We start from the raw sequence: 19,667 nt of genomic DNA on the forward strand, positions 1-19,667 counted from the left end.
GTTAACAATTTGAGGAGCTTAGAAGCAGATACATGAGCAGTTAATGACTCATAAAAATTCTGAAAACCAGATAGAATAAGAATGATGATCCCTATTCAGAAAAATAAATGATTCTAAGATGATAAGTATTGTCTGATATCTACTCCTTGATACGAAGTTTTCAGGAAACAGTAGAGAATCTAGTTTGGTTGCCTGCTAAAGAAACAGTAAGAAGACAAGAGACCATTTTGTCATTCACAGGCAAATTACAAGAGTCCCTCCAGTTCCTCCTGCAGTTGGACAGTAGGTGCCCTGATTCCAGCTCCTCCACAGCATCTGAGGTCGGGCCCTTAGCCAGATTCCTGTGAGTCAGGCCCCATCTCCCTCATGATGTCCCCAGTGTTAGGGAACATAAAACATGCATCTCCTGGCAGTACAGGCACCAGCAGACATCTGATCATACCTTCCCCAAGACAGGAGTGGAATAAGTCTGAACACCCACACCAAGGAATACATCACTACACCTGTCTGGTGTAGACTGGGCTGGTGTCTCCCCAGCAGTTTGGTGCATGACTATTTCTGGTTATCACAAACATTGTACCTCCAGGGAGACCATCTGTGCTCCAGCATGACAAACACTCCCCAAAGACAGTAGAGATTAATGAATTTGAGGCACCTTTATCCTAGCAGCTCTAGTTTCAGCATTACTGCTGTGGGCTCTACCACTTACATCTCCACACTTGGGGCAGCTGCCACACAAGGACAAATCTCCAGGCAGAGGACTGGTTTCATCCCACAGCAGGTGCTGTTCAGCCTAAAAATTTCCTTGGGTCCCATCATCTGACAAGTTAGCATAGGGGGCTATACAGTTAGATGTACTTCTCTACCTGGCTGGCAGAAGACCCCTCCAGGCTATTGATTATTGTCCATGAGGCAAGAGGGATGCTGTGTTCTAGCCTTGAGCATTCTTGGGGCTTTACAGCCTACCCAAAGTGTACCATGCCTTTGTGATGCCTTCACAGCAAGAACTGTGGTCCACAGTGGGTTTAAGGAATAGCTCGATTCTCTTATGGATCTTCTCAAAATCTGTGAATTCGAATGTTTATTTTCCTGGCAAAAGCACCCACACCTTTCATTATATTAGTTTCTTTTTTTTTAAAGAGAGAGAGAGAGAGAGAGAGAGAGAGAGAGAGAGAGAGAGAGAGAGAGAGAGAGAGAGAGAATTTATAATATTTATTATTTAGTTTTTGGCAGACACAACATCTTTGTTTGTATGTGGTGCTGAGGATCGAACCCGGGTCGCATGCATGCCAGGCAAGCACGCTACCACTTGAGCCACATCCCCAGCCCTTCATTATATTAGTTTCTAATTAACAGTTGCTAAGACTTTTTTCAAGTACTTTTCTAAGTACTTTACATACATTTGTGGCATTTTATTCTCATAATAAACCACTGAGGTATCCTTATTACTTAAATTTTACGTATAGGAAATTGAGGGCTGGGTACAGTAACTAGTTTGAGTTACACATTGAGGAAGTAGGTGCAAGAATTCGAATTCAGGTTATACCATAAGAGTGTCTATGACCCCCAAGAGATTGAAATGCCTTTTTGGGTGAGCCCATTGGAAAAAATGAGAGTACTATTTTCTCTTCCTTTTTGCACAAGGAAGTGTTCTCACTCACAAGCTATCTATTTCCATTTTAGGGAGATTCTTCGCCTCCCTTCACTCTTCTTTTCTTAGTATTTAGTATTGTAATTTGAATTATATAGCTTGATGAAGTTTTGCATACATGGGCATGTATGGAACTACAGTTCAGATCATGGTATGGAAAAAGGATCCCTCAAAATTTTTCTTTTGAGGGTCAGAGTAAATAATTTAGGCTTCACAGTTTATTTTGGCTCACTGAGAAGTCCAAGAGCATGGCACCATCACCTACTTGGATTTCTTACTGCATCAGACTATGGTGGATGGTATCAGATGGAAAAACTGAGCAAGTGAGCCAGAGAGAACTCACTTTTATAATAAAGCCATTCCCCTGATAACTATTGATCCAAGAATGGATTAGTCATGATTCAACTCTCCCAACGGTCCCACCTCTCAAATAACATTGATGTCTAACTTTGAGGATTAAATTTCCAACACATGAAATTTGTAGATGAACAGAATGCCTTTATTCTGTTTATTTTTATGTGGTGCTGAGGATCGAACCCAGTGCCTCACACATGCGAGGCAAGTGCTCTGCCACTGAGCTACAGCCCCAGCCCACCAACACATGAAATTTGTAGCACACATTCAACCCATAGCATACAGTTCATTCCCCTAGGCATGGTGAGGCAGAGAAACCTTAGGACTCTGGTTTTAGTATCTTGAAGAGTGAAAAAAATGACTCTCTTTTCTTCTGTTTTCAGAGTGCCTGCCTCACCCTCAGGCAGACCCTTAGCAGTACCGAATGCCAGCAGAGTTTCTCAAAGCTGCCCTGGCCTCCATGGCTCCCAGAAGATGCCAAAGGGCAGAGTGGGCCCCTTTTATTGTCTTCACTGTTGGGCTCCCCTGGCCCTTGGGGAAGAAACTTCTCTTGGAAGGAGACACATATGCCAGGGGCAATTATTGCATAGTCATTACCAATCGTTTTAATGAATTATCTGATGCCTCTTAATTGAAAAGGGACCTGTCTGATCATAAAAAAAAACAATTATTAGTTTATGGGAAGCAGTGGATTTATAATAGTCAAGAGTCTGAAATCTGGCCTCAGATGAAGTTGATTCAAATCCCAGCTCTGACATTGATGGGACAGAAGCAACCTTGGGTTATTGTTTGGATCATCCAACACAAATAAAATGCTTCCAGTGACATTTGGCATATGGTAAACAATCAACAGATAGTATTTTTAAATGAAAGATAAGTAGGAACTAGAAGACCATGTCTTTAAAAAGTTCCCTAAAATGATAAGAGTGTGGGTAGATTTAGACTGTGCTAGAATATCATGGTCATAATTACAGTAGGTTGTTAAAATGATTAGCCCTTATTTGTCCTATCCTCCTTGTATCCACGCCCTTGGGTAGTTCCCTTGCATAATGGTGCTGAGTTTCACACTGACTTTTTTATTGTATTGTTTATACCTTTGTTTTATTATGTATTATTTTTATATGGTGCTAAGGATAGAACCCAGTGCCTCACACATGCTAGGCAAGATCTCTACCACTGGGTTACAACCACAGCCCCCATGTGACTTGTTTGGACCAACAGGATCAGAGGAAATATGATGCAAACCATGATTTTTATTTATTTTTTAATTGGTGCAGTATAGTTATACATAAAAGTGAAATTCAGATGTACATATATGCATATGCGATAGTTTGGTTAATTTCATTCTGCTGTTCCTCAGTCTTCTTACCCCAAATTATCCTTCCTGTACTCAACTGTTCTTCCTTTTATCTTGATGAGATCCTCAGCCCTTTTTTATATTCCTTATTTCTCTCTAGCTTCTACATATAAGATAAAACATTTGACCCTTTACTTTCGGAGTCTGGCTTATTTCACTCATAATTATGTTCTCTAGTTCCATCTATTTACCAGCAAATGACATAAATTTATTCTATATGGCTGAATAAAACTCCATTTTGTATACATACTACATTTTCTTTAATTTTCTATTGAGGGGCACCTAGCCTGGTTCTATAACTTGGCTATTGTGGATTGTGCTGCTATAAACATTGGTATGCATGTATCACTGTAGCATGCTGATTTTAGTTCTTCTGGTTACAAACCAAAGAGTGGGATAATTGGGTCATATGGTGGTTCCATTCCTAGTCTTTCGAGGGATCTCCTTACTGCTTTCCGTAGTGCCAATCATGGTGAGTGCTTTAGCACTTGGTCTGTCTCGTGGTTTCTGTAGACATATTGAGCAGCCTTCTGAACAAGTCAGGGCAAGCCTGCTGTAAGATTACAGACTCATGGAGAAGAGATGAGGTCATCCTAAATCAACCAACTGCCAGTTGGCTTCACAGCTGACTTGATGTGCATGAGGGAGCCCAGTTGAGATAAGCAGAAGAATCAGTCAACTTAGCCCAGCCCAACAAAAGTGCCAACCTCCAGAATTACTGGCTAAATAAATGGTGGTTGTGTTCAGCCACTAAGTTTTGGGAGGTTTATTATGCAGCTACAAATAAGTCAGATACCAACTCTCCAGAGTCTGACAGCTTCAGTGAAATTCGAGTAAGGACTAGTTTTTAGTCTTCTTCCCTTTGAATCCAGGAACCCAAAGAGTCCTTATATCTACAGACCAGGATTTTTGCCAGGCTGCCAACGTGGGTGTCACTGGGGACACAGAGGAGTCCATCAAAGATGTCTGATAGAAACCTTCATCTGTGCTTAGTAAACCTCCCTCCCTGTTTACAGTCTGAGCATTTATACACATCCAATGAAGCATTATGAGGCCTGGCTCATCAGCTCCAGCCTGCAGCAGAGATCCCAGCAGGAATGATTGATTAGTACTGAGAGGAATATGATCAATAAAGCACCGCTCATAGGAGATCACCATTTTAGACTTAATTAGAGGTGGCTTGGTTGTTACACAGAAGCTGTTTAGAAGCAGTAAATGAGTTATATTTGCTTTCTCATTTGAAGGCTGGAAAGTTGGGCTCTGTCCTTTTTCACCTCCCAGAGTGAACAAAATATTTTAAGATTAGTTACATGAGAATGAATTTATGTACTTGCAGGTGACCTTGGGAAACTAAAAGGGCAAGGGCAGCTGGAACATGAGCTGGGATTGGTGCACTTGTGGTGATACTCAGGGGTTGTGGACAGAAACTAGTCATCCTCGTTTCACCACACAGCATGTTGCAGAAGATCCATTGTTACCCATAATAATCTCCTGGCTGACTAGGAGCTGCAGCCCCTGCCATGGCCATGAATACTGTACCACATATTGCTATCCCAAGAAAAGATTAAATTTCTAAATTTAAAGTAAGTTTTCTGCAGAATGCATATTGCATTTGCCCCATTGTAAAGCTTACAATCACTAAGTCTGACCCTTGTTACACTGGGGTCCATTTAACAACTGCCACCAATCACGGAACAGGTTCTATGAATCAGGCACTTAAAGATTCATAGAATCTTAACATTGTTCATAATCTTTCTCCACTTACAGAAGAGGGAGACCTGCTGCTCAGAGGTGTTAAGTAACATGCTCAAGCTTATGCAACTAGTTGAGATTTGAAGCCAGAGGTCTTGTTCCCCTTCAACTGCAACCCACTGACAATTGCAGTAAGCCAGCCTCATTGATGGTACTCTTTAAAGCATCCTCTCATCATTCATTCTAGAAGCATGTATTATCTGCTTCTAATCTTGTGTCTATCCCTGAACTGACTGTTATCTTTGAGTTTCAACCCATTTTAGACAGTCTCTAAAATGGGTATAATAAAATGGGCCCTCACTGAGCCCAGAAGGAATTTATCACTCCTGGAAACAACATCCTTTGAACTGGGAGCCATTCATGCCTGGAGCAGGTGAAATTTATGGTTCCTGAGAGAGTTGGAGGCAACAGCTGTAGGGATTTTGCACAGTGCCAGTATATAGCAGGTGTTCAAGAAAAGACAAATATTACTATTGTTTCTTAGCTAAATTGCCTGAACCAATTCGGTATTAATTCATTGAGTTTTGAGAATTCTAAAAATAAATCTGGTGCTTTATATATGAAAGAAAACCCTTAGAATTTTGAGTTGGAGAACACAGATTTGAAAGCTGGCTCAGATGTTTATTAACTTTCTGTCTTAGGGAAAACTTTTTGAACTCTCTGACGCTCAGTATTTTCATCTTGTCACTACAGGAACATTTGTTGAGCATTTCTGAGGAACCCAACTTTTTGCAAGAGTCATAGGGATAATCAACCTATACAGCTAAATTAAGATCTGGTTCCCACCCTAGAGATTCTTATAGCATAGCTGGAAAACTGATTGGGAATGGCCAGAGATAAAAATCCCAGGAGGCAAAGAACTATGTAAGATGTGATGATTTTCAGACAAGGGAAAAAAATCAAGATTTTCATAAATTGTGGGGAAATCAGTTGATATTCAGAGGTGAGACATGTATGAAGCACAGACCAACTTAGAAGGCATTTCTAAGAAGAGATGGGGATAGAACAGTATGCACTCTCGCTGGAATTTCAGGCTGTGTTCCAGGGAATCTGAGAAGATGAGGCCTGTCTTCTGGGTAGGGCAACATTTCCAGCTGGCAGCAGTGACTGATAAAAGCACACTGGAGAAAGTGGGTCATTTTAGGAAGACTTATAAATGTAAGCCCACGAACTGTGTTTTTTTTTTTTTTTTACCTTTTTGTTCAGATAACTTTTAATGTAATGAACCAGAAGTAGCTTTGTTTTGTTGGCTTTGATAAAACCTTCAAAAGGGAAACAATGGTGAAGTTGTTTCAAGGAGACATATTCCTTTCTTAGGGGATTAATCAGAAAGCAGCAAAGCTGGCCAGAAACAGGTTGCCCGCTGCGTGGACTGCAGGAGGTGCTGTCCACAGGAACACAAAACCCATCCTCAAAGACAAGAGTTTGGTCTCAGACAAGCTTCCTGATTTCCATTTCTTATCACTCCCTTTCTGGATTTATTAACTTTTAAAAATACTTTCTCTAAGTCTCTTCTCCCTGAAGATTTTCCAAACAAATGTTAGTAGCAACGCGTCTTCTTTTTCTACCATTTTGGGGCCTGTGTTCTTTGGTGGGGGCAGGGGCTCTGTAACTGTATTTTATTTGTTCAGTGTTGGGTGGGGACCTGTTTTACCTCCTTGAAAATGTTCCAGGGGAGAAGAACTGACCTGGACACATCAGATTCAAGACTTCTCAAAAACAAATTCTGGCTACAAGAAACAACCCCGAATGCTTTAACTGGCTCCAATATGGTGTGGATAAATGTCACCGTGGGAAGTGTTTCCGGTGAATTCTCTTGGTTAATCGTTCCTCAAATGCTTCTTTTCAGCTCTGATGTCTTGTGTCCATCAAAACACATAAAAGTCAGAGCTGGGATATAGCTCAGTTGGTAGAGTGCTTGCCTCACACGCACAAGGCCCTGGGATCATTCCCCAGCACCATAAAAACAAAATGAAACAAAACAAAACAAAAAACATATAAAAGTCATTTGGAGCATAAGTGGCATTTTAGATATGAGTTTACTGATGATCACAGCTGTGAACCTCCAGGACTGAAAGGCTATGTTGCCAGCCCTGACTTTTTAGAGGGCACAGGGAAGACAGAGGACAAGCTAAAGCTGATCGATAGCTATGAGCTAATGAGGTCACTGCCCTGCCTTCCTCAAACATCTCTATTAATTGGTCAAGAACAGGTTGGTCATAGTTTTAAGAAAATAGAAAAAAGGAGAGAAAAAAATTTATAGCCACCTGAGTGAAAACTAAAGCCCAAGAAACTGATATACTTTTTTTTTTAAGAGAGTGAGAGAGGAGAGAGAGAGAGAGAGAGAGAGAGAGAGAGAATTTTTAATATTTATTTTTTAGTTCTCGGCGGACACAACATCTTTGTTGGTATGTGGTGCTGAGGATCGAACCCGGGCCGCACGCATGCCAGGCAAGCGTGCTACCGCTTGAGGCACATCCCCAGTCCAAGAAACTGATATACTTTAATATTTTTTTTTAGTAGATGGACACAATACCTTTATTTTATTTACTTTTATGTGGTGCTGAGGATTGAACCCAGTGCCTCACACATGCTAGGTGAGCACTCTACCACTGAGCCGTAACCCCAACCACTACTTTATTATTATTATTTTAAATAGAAATTGAGAATAAATATAGATCCAGAAAAAATACTGGGTTCCCAGGTTGAAAAAAGAACATTTTCTTTTTTTTAATTAGGATTATTTAAAAAGCTGTTGATAGGTAAGAGTCGTTTCTCCCAATTCCTTTCGGGGTCTTGTTCTTCATATACCTATTGAAAAGAGGAAGTTATAGAAAAACCCTGAAATGAACGCAGGCCCAGAAATCTGAACAAACTACAAGATGAAGGCAGGTATGGGGACTGAGTCTTCCTGCTGTGTTCACATGTGTGCCCCACTCCTCCTTTCCAAAGGTATATTCTGAAGTTACTTCTAGGTGCCTCTGACACAAGAAGACAGAAGAAATCTCAAGTTCATGGATTTTGTGTCATGCAGTCTTCAGTCTATTTGAAATTATAACAACCAACCAAATTGTGCCCTGGCCATATGGATAGCATTTATTTAAGAAGTCAAAAGGAACTGGTAAGAGAAATTGGGTAGCTTTTTACGGGTCATCCTAATGTTGGTCTCAGCCCTCAGTAATTACTTCTCCTAGATAGTACAACAGACTGACCCTTCCATACACAATCACCATGACTGGAAAAGGACATTTTATTTTTTTAAAAAATAAGGATATAATACTCGAGCAAATAACAATGACATTTTCTTTTGCCACAGGCAAATCAGAATATGTTCCATAATCTGAGCCAGTTCATTCTAGCTCATAAGAGCTGAGAGTTGAGAAATTTTGTGTCATTGGTAGCTTGGAATTGGTCATGGTAGAAGTATTTACACCACAGAAATCGGCAGATGCTACAAATCTGGGCCCTCTTCTGCCCCGTCCCAGAAAATTGATTGTTATTTGCCAAAATGCCAATGAGAATAGTCATTTGAATAACATTCCTCATTTTGAATTTTCCAATGCTTTAAAGACAAAACATAATTTTTTCTCCACCATCCATCAAACTTGACTGTGGGTGTATTTGATGCTTTGACCTGCTCTGTGCGAGGCTGTCTTTTGAGGGATGCTTTAATCAAAATGAAATGCATTTTGAGATTCTAAGAGAAAGTTATAGTTTAAATCTATGCACATGTACCATGAAACAGAAAGGCAAAAACATAGGTACTGGTTATGTTGCCTCCAACATATTTTTCTGAACTGCCCTGAGCTCCAGAGAAAGTGCTGGTCACTCAATGTTTGGCACTAAGAAGCGAGGAGCCTTAGTCACAACCTGCAGCTAAACCTATTGAGAGATGACCAAGCTAAAAATATTTCCCTTTTTCTCAGCTCCATACACCCTTTCTTTCTCTGGCCTGGAAATCACAGGTCCAAGTCCATAGTGAAATAGAAGCAAATTTTGCATTTTTAAATGAAAAAAAGGATAAATTTCTTTATCTATGAAAGCACATCTATCAAAAAAAAGTAGGTAATCAGCTTACATTTCATTGAAAAGTACAGCATCTTTGCTTAAGAAAACCTTTTCATTGAAAAGTACAGCATCTTTGTTTAGGAAAAACTGCTCGTCAGGTAAGGAAAAACATTGCTAGAAGATGCTGGAGATAGCAAGCCCATTTGGAGTTCTTTCCCAGAGCATCCCATAGAGACCTCTTGTGTTCTCTCAGCTTTTGTCATAGAGGGTTCTTTCACTGAAGCAATTTCAGAGGTTTCTTAACAAGTTGGCTCTCTGCTAGGTCCAGTGATCTGATCTTCTTTACTTCCATTTTCATCTCCTGTCTGCCAAAGGTATTAGCTGGCACCCTCTAAGGGGGGTTGGAAATTGTACCAGCAAAACCTTTTCCCCCTTTGATGGGATGCTAGTTTTCCCATTGAGGTTCTGTTCTCTGATAGTAGCTTCACTGTGTAACAGCATGACAATGGCCCAACCATGGAACTCAGAATCAGGATCCTTGCACTCACTCATACAGCAAAGTCCATGTCACTGTCTCTGAACTCAGACAGTATGTTTGCAGTTTACCTCAGGCCTCCTTGGGGTCAAGGGTCCTTTCACCTCAAGAGCAATGATCTCCGTGATCAAAGTCTTGCAATGTCATTGGATCATCTACCATCCCCGGCACAACAGTCACCCACTCAGAAGTAGCCTACCTGATGTGAAGATAGTTCTGACTTTAAAAAAATATCTTCCTGTCATTGAACTCAGTTTCTTATTTCTTCCACCTATATATTCTAGCTCCATCCTTTGAAGCTTTGTAGAACCAACCTTATGTACTCTTCTCTAGCAAAGTCCTGCACACACAGAACACAGCCAGGCAGCATCACCTGGCTTCACAAGGGAAACTGCACTTTGGATGACAACCTGCATTAAAGCCTATACAGCATTTCTATTAAAACCAAATAGAAGAAAGGAGCTAGGAGAGGAGCACTTTAGAATTTTCCCGACATTCACTCTCACTAGGGACTTGTTGACCACTTCATTTCTCCTGTGTTCCTCCATCCATTCAGCTCATTGTTCTAGGCCCTTCCTAATCACTCTCTTTTTCTAACACTTGCTTTGAATGAGAGTAAGACACTTTTTTCGTAGTACATCAAACTTAAGACAACTTATGATCTGCACTGAGACCTTCATTACCAAGAAGTATTGGATGAAGGGAAAACATTTTCAGGTGCCAATTGACCAAAGGGTCATGAAGAGTGTGAGACTTCTGAGATGGTGAGACTGTCCTTGAACCTCTCTATAGCTTGGGAAGGGGCATCTGTGACCTGCCGAAATCTGCACCAACACTTTATTGCTTTGTGAGTTTAAGATAGGGCATCACTCTCTCCTGTGATGTTCCTTGACTTCAAGAGGATAATTCCCAATTCACCACCAACTGTCTTTGTCTTCTGTTTTAGGGTGTGCTGCAAATTGAAGCATACTTAGCAGTAAGGAGTTTTGATTAATCAATGAAGCAGTTATGATTTCTAAATATTGGGAGGCTATAACAATATGTAATTCGGAATTTTAAATCTTTGTAATTTCACATGTATGTCCTGTCTTTGGTAAAAGTTGGAGGGCTCCCAAAGATGAACTTGGAAAATTAAAGGACATAAAGTTGAAAGATACCTAAAAATAGTTATTATCAAGGGGTTAGGGCAAGCAGGTACCAAAGGAATTCAGATGAGAGAATACTTCCATTTAGACTAAACAGGGAAAGTTTTATGAAGGAGATGGTGCTGGAGGCATTAAAGAGTGGTTTGAAGTTTTTTAGATGAAGAGTCATTATTAGGGCTTTCATCAAAAGAAGTTTGGTAGGAAGAATTATGTCCCTCAAAGATGTCCATGTCAGAATCCCTAGGACCCTGTGAGTGTTACCTTACATGGTGCTATAACCTAAATCTTAAGTGACCCCAAGAAGTCCATATGATAAAAGTTTGCTCCCAGATGGCACAACTGGTGGAGCTTTTAGGAGGTGGGGCCTAGTGCAAAGCCCTTAGGTCACCAGGGCATGCTTTTAAAGAGGTCTGTGGGGGGCTCTGTTTCCTTCCTCTTTCTCTGTGGCTTTCTGGCTTGTGATGAGGAGAGCAACTTTGCTTTACCATGCATTCCCACCACAAAATGCTGCCTCACCCCTGCCCTAAAAGCAACTGGTTCTCCAGGCATGCATGAACATGTCTGCAATCCCAGTGACTCGGGAGGCTGAGGCAGGAAGATGGCAAGTTCAAGGCCAGTCTCAGCAAGTTAGTGAAGCCCTAAGCAACTTACTAAGACCCTGTCTCAAAATTTGGGGAATAAAAAGGGCTGGAATTGAACACACCTGGGCTCAATTCCCAGTTTAAAAAAAAAAAAAGCAACAGGTTCAACTGATTATGGATGGAAATGTCTAAAACTTGAACCAAAATAAACCTCTTTTTAAAAAGAAATATTTTTTTTAGTTGTAGTTGGACACAATACCTTTATTTCATTTATTTATTTTTTATGTGGCGCTGAGGATTGAACCCAGCGTCTCGCACGTGTGAGGCGATCGCTCTATCACTGAGCCACAACCCCAGCCTCAAAACTTCTTTTCTTTACTGGTTGATTATCTCAATTATTTGTTGTAGCAATGGAAAGCTGACTAGCGCATAGGACAAAAGGGACTTTGCAGATGTGATTAAAGTTAAGCATCTTGATGTAGGGAGATTTTCCTGGATAGCATGGACTCAAACTAATCACATGATTCATTAAAAATCAGTTATTCCTGGCTGTGGTCATAAAGAAATGTGATGATGGAAGAAATATTAGAGAGATGCTATGGTGCTGACTTTGGAGATGAAGGAAGGGTGTCAGGGGCCAGGAATGTGGACGGTTTTAGAAGATGAGAAAGGCAAGGAAAGCGATTCTCCCTTAGACTTCCAGAAAGGAATACAACTATCAAAGCCTTGATTTTTACCCAGTGAGACCCATGTTGTGCTTCTGACCTACAGAACAGTAAGATAACAAATCTGTATTCTTTTAAAATCATAAGGTTCATGGTAATCCATGAGGGCAAACATAGAAAACTAAAACACTTGGTATAGAAAGTGAGGGGGTAGATTTCCCTGACTAGAATTTCAGAAAGATGAAGATGAAGAGTTGGAATGGAGGTTTGAAAAGAAGGGTATGAACAGGTTTAAGAAGGTCTGGGCGATTTCTGTAATTGCGTATTATATTTTAAGAGCCTCCCAGAAGTCACATTCCCCACTTTGTTGTTCAATTAACTGCTGTAGAACAAAAACCCATTTAAGGAAAACCTCAACCTACAACAACTAAAATGGACCCACTTTTGGATTGCAATCTTCCGCATAGTAAAACTTTACAGTGGAGAATTTAGATATTCTTTTACAGTCTGATGGAAGATTATCTTATACTTTTAATCATAGAATCTACTGATGTTTTAGTTGTCTAGGTTAGTGAAAATGTAACTCAAAATTCTCCATTTGAAAACTGTCTTTACTCTATCCGAACTCTGATGGAAATCAGGGAAATGGATAAGAAAATTGAGATTTGTAACTGGTCCCAGATCACAAAGCCTTTAAATGACAACTGATACTTGAGCTCTGGTTAGTCTCCAGGAGTGTGGTCAGATTTGAGAGAGAAGGATATTGGCTGTTCTTTAGACCACAGGAGTGGTAACTTTCAGTCCAATCACTGGGCCCCCTGCTGCCCACCAAAGAAGGACATGCCCAATGGGACCGCAGCCTCTTTCTTTTGGAGCTCATTATAAGAGGCAAGCAACACAGTGACTCCTTTCCATTTTAAAGGTCCTTCCCACTCAGTTTCTGCTTTCTGGATTCTCATTAGGAAATAGGAAGTGTCATCTTCTCTGTATTGATATTTTGAAAAATGAGGACATTCAGCAAGTTTATTTCTACCACATAGCATGTGACCTAGATGCATCACATGCTCAATCCACACTCCTCATCTCCCTCAGCTCATAGGACCTGGTGATTGGCGGGAGACGAGGATGGGAAAATGATACATTATCTGTGTTTGATGGTATGAGCCAGAGTTATCTTGAGTAAGTTCAGAACATGATCCACGCACCACTTTGTTCCTTTCTTCCCCTAGGTAGCCAAACTGCAAGACAACATGAAAGGAAAATGGATGCCTATGTTATATCTGTAACTAACATTTACAAAATGAAAGGTCATACTTTTGAAGGGAGGCCTCTACGGGAGAAAAGCAATTAGCAGATTTGCTTAAATCCCACTTTATGAAGAATTTGTTGGTATATGCAACATAGTAAGGGCATATTGTCACTTAGTAAGGAACTGGGTGCTACTGGTTCCAAATTTGAGATTTTAAAGACAACTAAATGGAGAATTCATTTCCTGCTACCTTGATGGTACAGGTGCATTGGTTATTATTTTATTATGTTTAGAATCTGTATAATTATCTTGTGCTGTATGATAAACTACTCCTAAATTTAGTGATTTAAAGTAGCATTGTATTTAGCTCATGATTTTTTGAGTTGATTGGTTGGTTGGGGTTGGTATTTTCTGGGCTCATTTGTGTGTTTGTGGGTAGATAAGCTGGATGCCTTCACTTATGTGTCTGGTGATTGGCAGACTGGTTTAGCTTGGGGAACTCAGCAGGAGAGAACTTGTCTCCACTCTGTGTTCTATCCCAATATTCTTTGTGTGATGGCTTGGCATTAAAAATCAGTAGAAGTGCAAGCCCTCATGAGCAAGCATTTTTTCAGGCTTCTGTTTACATCATGTATTCTGATGTCCATTGGCTAACCCAGATCACATGGACAAAGTCTCCAGGTTTGACAGAAGGAGTTTGAAAGTCACATGTGGAAGGACACGGAAACAGGAATGGAATCAACCAGGTCTGTAATCTACCACAGCGTACAGTATTGTCAGAAGATCAAACTGACCTTGAAGGAGCAGGAGAGAGACTCTGTGCTGACCCATGGCTCGCTTTCCCTTCCTCTCACTAAATTTTCCCCCCAGGTTTAAGTGGTGAAGTTAGTAATATCTATCAGAGCCAGTAAAATATTCAAATTCTTTGCCCCAGGAATTCTACTTCTTAAAATCCTTACTAAATAAATAATTCTAAATATGGAAGAAGTTGTATGCATAAAGTTGTATTCCTCAAGGATTATTTATAGAAATGCAATTTATAAATAATTTAAATAAACAACCAAAGAGGAATCATTAACTGTATATTCACTTGAGGGAATATTATAAAAAGTGAAATTATGTTTATATGTCTAATAAGATAAAAATTCTTCTAATGATAATTTAAAAATAAAATCTAATACTAGCAAAAAACAAAAAGATTTAGAAAAAAGCTAGTGCATGTGTTACTGTTATTTGGGAGATAGTGGTACTAAGAGAGATTTTTTTTCTTTCCTTTTATTTATCTCTCTCAAGTTTGTCAGGCACAGAGGTGCATGCCTGTAATCCCAGCGGCTCAGGAGGCTGAGACAGGAAGATCACAAATTCAAAGCCAGCCTCAGCAATTTAGTGAGACCCTTAGCAACTTAAGGAGACCCTGTTTCAAAATAAAAAAATAAAATAAAAAAGGTGTAGCTTAGTGTTTAAGCACCCCCGATTTAATCCCTGGTGATTGATAAATAAATAAACAAACAAACAAATAAATAAATAAATAAATAAATAAATAAATAAATAAATAAGTTTGCCTTTTAGATTAAAATAGTCCTTTGACTAAAAATGTTTTAAAACTAAGAAAAAATTTCCAACTATTCTATATACAGTCTCTGAGGTTATCATACAATGATGATCTTGCTTTTTATCTTCTTTGTGGTTGTTTAGGATGTAATATCTTTTTTTCTAGGCTCCTAATTACTTTGAATCACAAAAGCACAAGCAACGTGCTACCAAATGCTCTTCTTGAGGCAGTTTTGTGGTATTTTCCCTTGTGAATTTCCCTTCATCCACAGCACACCATGTGTTCTTGATGTTTGGGGTCGGGGTGGGGGCTCTGCAAAATGCTACAGTGGAGTGAAACAAGGCATCCTTGTTTAATCTGTGTAACTTTCACAAACATTCTTGAAGCAGTGGCTATGAGCCTCAGCCAATATTTTATGCCAGGTCGTGCAAGGATAGTTTTCAGAGGCAAAATTCTAGTCCAGGAGTCATGTTAGCCAACTCTTGGCTCTGTGGCCAAGCAGATGGTAGACATCATGAGACAAAGAGAGATGAGTTTTTCTGAGGAGTTGTGGGAAATGGAAGACCCTTCCAGACAGGTAAGGTGGAGAACTGGCCGCAAAACCAATCCAATCCAAGTGGATGGACTGAAGGTCACACTGGAGAGAGCCTTAAGTGGCAGATGAAGAATTTGGGTTTTGTTTAGAGATGATGAAGAACTTTTCTGGAGAAGAGGTAAAACCAAGTTGCATCTGCTCTCAGGAATCTCACTAGAGTTGAGAATGCAGACAGGAGGCTCACTGGCAGAATGGAGAGGTTGGTTTGTCTTCAAGATGTTTTGTTCTTAATGAATTTTTTTTCCACAATAGAGGTTTAACATTAAAAAAAATACTAAATAAAAATTTAGATTTCAAACATTGTTTCAGGAAAAAAAAGAACAGGAGATCTGCAATGCCATGTCCGTGTTTCTGTGGCCCTTTCCAGTCTTCTATGAGACTCATTTCCCACTTTTATGTATTTTGTGTCTTTCCTCACCCCGTAAGCCTTGCTGCTGAGGCTATTAGCTAGGAGAGCTATGGAGCTCTACTGCTGTGATTTTCAATTCAGTAGCCATGAGTGTCTCTGACTATTTCAATTTAAATTTTAAAAATTCAGTTTCTCAGTTTGCATAAGCCACATTTCAGGAGCTCACTGGCCATATCTGACTCATGCCCTCCATATTGGACATGTAGAAATGGAACAATTTCAACAATACAGAAAGTTCTATTGGATAGCATGGATAAAACAGTGGAGAAGAAGGCATCTGCAGAAGTCAAGGGAACAAACAACAAGACAGTAGCAATGGATATGGAGCATGACATTCATGACATCGTTCCTCATGGGAGCGATATTTAGGTTGACTTCTCATGGACACAATTAGGCTGAAGACTGTTGATGAACTCTCATCTCATTGAGTGTTCGAAAGTACATTTTTATTGCCTGAATGACCGTGCATTCCTGAAGTATGTATTGTGTGTATTTAACAATGCTGCTAATTTCCTCACTAAATGGATTTCTTTGGTGTCTTAGAAACCCAAAGAGCTAAGTGTTAAGAACACTCATGAAAATCCCAGTGGGAAGCATTTTGAATGGTTTAGGAGAATGATATGATGCTCCAGATATTTGAAGCACTATTATTCTCAAAACAGCATCAAGATGCTTCTATTTATGACCTCCAACTGTAAGATTCTAGGTAGAGGGAACTTACTGGTAATGACAACAGTGATTCTGCCAGATTTGTTATCCCAGATCCAAATTCTGCAGAGAATGCTTCCATGAAACTCCAGAACCTGAGAATACAGGCTCCACATGCATACGTACATGGCTCCTCCGTACTCAGAGTCCACAGGTATTGACTAGAGTGCAAAGGACCTCTTAGTTTGTCCCTGTTCAGTTCCTCAAAAGGAATCTCAGCATGGACACAGCCTAGTGTGTCCTTTGAGAACTCATGCTTGATCAGTTAGTCAGTACAAATAAATGCGAGGAGTTGTGTGCTGGATGACGGATGGACAAAAAGAAACTTTAAGGAACACTAAATTCTAAAACATGAGAGCTTGCAATTAGTTATGGGACTTCCGGGGCATTCAGATTTCTTGTGCTGTCCATTTGATTCTTGGCAAGGGTGGTGATATCTTCACTTGAATCTATCTGAGTAAAGATACTTGACTTTTCTAAGTCTTTGTTGGAGCATCATGAAGCCAACCCTTGGTCTCAATGTGCTTTGTCTTTATACAAATAATAATTCATTCAATTTATTAACAAACAATAGGTATCCCTGTTCAAATAATCATCTTCACAAAAGCTTCAAAATCTTTTTTTTTTCTTTTGGGAAAGGATAATTTCATTTCCTCATCTATTTTGCACATCTCTTCTTCCCTTCGTTAAAAAAAAAAATTCTCAAAGGCCATATCTTCTAGCTCACTGATTCTCCCTAAGATCTGTGTCTAGCAGGGAATACAACATTTAAAAAGTTAATTCCAGTTGGGTGTGGTTGTGCACACCTATAATCCCAGCCACTCAGAAGACCGAGGCAGGAGGATCACAAATTTAAGGACAGCCTGAGCAATGTAGAAAGACCTTGTCTCAAAATAAATATAAAATGGACAGAGGATGTCATACAGTGGTAGAACACTTGCCTAGTATGCCTTAGACCCCAGGTTTGATCTCCAGTACTGAAAAAAAGAAGTTTGTTTAAAATATACTATAAATGTTTTATTGAACTATAAAGGAGTCTACAGAGGGAAGAAAAGTGCCAACAATAAACGTTTAGCTCATTTAATTAGTATGAGCAGTCTCATATGCATATCTAATAACCACCTCAACACTTAAACATTATCAGGGTTTCAGAAGTCCCTTCATACCCTATCCCATCAATGTTTTCTTCCCCTTTATCCATGAAGGTAACCGTTATTTAGAATTATAACAACATGATTAGTTTGACCTGTTTTTAAACTTAATATGTGATCATATGGCACATTATACTCTTCTGCGATTGATTTTTTTCAGTACACATTATGTTTGTAGGATCCGTGAATATTGCTACATAGATCATTTTAATTGCTTTCAGTTATTGTATTGCATTAATATACCATCATTTAGTTATCCATTTTATTGTTTATGGATATTTGGATTGTTACCAAGTTTGTGCTATTACAAGTAACACAGCTCTCTGAATTCTTGTGCATAGCTTTTGTGCATGTATTGTATGCTATGGAATCATTGGGTCATAAATATATGTTTAATCTTAATGGATATTTCTAAACAGTCTTCCAACGTGGCTGTACCAATTTGTACCCTCATCCATTCGGTCTGCTCTGTAACTTCTCCAATGCTGGAATGAATCTTTTACATTTTAACCATCCTAAAGCACATGCAATGGTATATTTTGTTGGTTTTAATTTGCAATCTCTTGCTGAGTAATGAGTTTGATCATCCTTTTATGTGTTTCCTGACCATATGGGTACCCTGTGTAATTAAGTGTCTACTCAAATATTTTGTCCATTTTTCTATTTGGCTTTTTTTTTTAGTGGTTTACAGGAACTTTTTATACAATGTAACTAAGAGACCCTTATCAGTTGTATGTGTTGAAAATATCTCCTGCTCTGAGACTTGCCTTTTACCATCTTAATGGTGTCTTTTGATGAACAAATGTCCCTAATTTTAATATAGTCAATTTAACAATTTTTGTCTTTGGGTTGATCCTTCCTTGTATACCATTAAAACCATCTTGCCTTATTTACTCTAAGGTTGTAAAGATACTCCTTGATTTATATTTGAGGGCTATTTTTTTTCTCATTTAAACCTATAATCCATGTGGAACTGATTTTTCTGCATTATTCTATTTTCCTATGGATATGTTTATTTGTCTATAAATCTCACTTTTCTTTCATGTGGATATTCAATTGACCCAGCCCCATTTAATGAAAAGTTTATCCTTTTCCCACTGCTTTGCACTACAAATTTTCTCATGAATAGAATATCCACCTATACACTTTGTTTGTCTCCACCCTGTTCTCTCAATCCCTTTGTTCCACTCCTCTGTTCTTATTTACTTATTTGCTATATGTTGGTAATAATTCTTTTTTTTAATTTCGGAGAGAGTAAATCATGCAAGTTTGTTCTTATTCAACATGAGTTTGGCGCGTATAATTTTAAAGTCGGCTTGTGAATTTTTACATACACATTCTCACTGTTTGGATATGGATTGTCTTTACATTAAGTCTAGAGATCACTTCAGTGAGAATTTACATCTTTACAAAATATGAACTTAGAAGCTCATTTAATTTCTCTTAACAGGATTTTAAGTTAGCTTTGCATCATTGTGACTGAACTACCTGATAAGAACTACTTAGAGGAGTGAAAATTTATTTGGGGCCCATGGTTCAGAGGTCTCAGTCCTCCCTTCCTCTGGGCCCGAGGTGAGGCAGAGCATTGAGGAGGAAGGTGTGATGGAGAAGTGCTGTTCCACTCGTGGCAGCCAGGAATCAGAAAGAGAAGGGGGGAAGGAGCCACAGGGAAAATGAACACTTCCAGGGCACTCCCCCAGTGACCACCTCCTCCAGCCGTGCCCCCACCTGCCTAACCATTCAAACTAGGGTGCACCGATTAAGTTCTTTCTCTCAAATTCCATCATTTTGCCTCTGAATATTCCTACAGTAACACAGGAGCTTTACGGGGAGGGGACATCTCATATCCCAGGTAGAAGTCTCATATATCATGTCTTGGCTTTATTCTTTAGGAATTTATGGTCCCTTGTCCCATCTCAAAGGGGAAGCATTCATCATTTCTCCATCAAAGATGA

This window comes from Ictidomys tridecemlineatus, chromosome 5 (genome assembly GCF_052094955.1).
Source record: "Ictidomys tridecemlineatus isolate mIctTri1 chromosome 5, mIctTri1.hap1, whole genome shotgun sequence".
NCBI lineage: Eukaryota > Metazoa > Chordata > Mammalia > Rodentia > Sciuridae > Ictidomys > Ictidomys tridecemlineatus.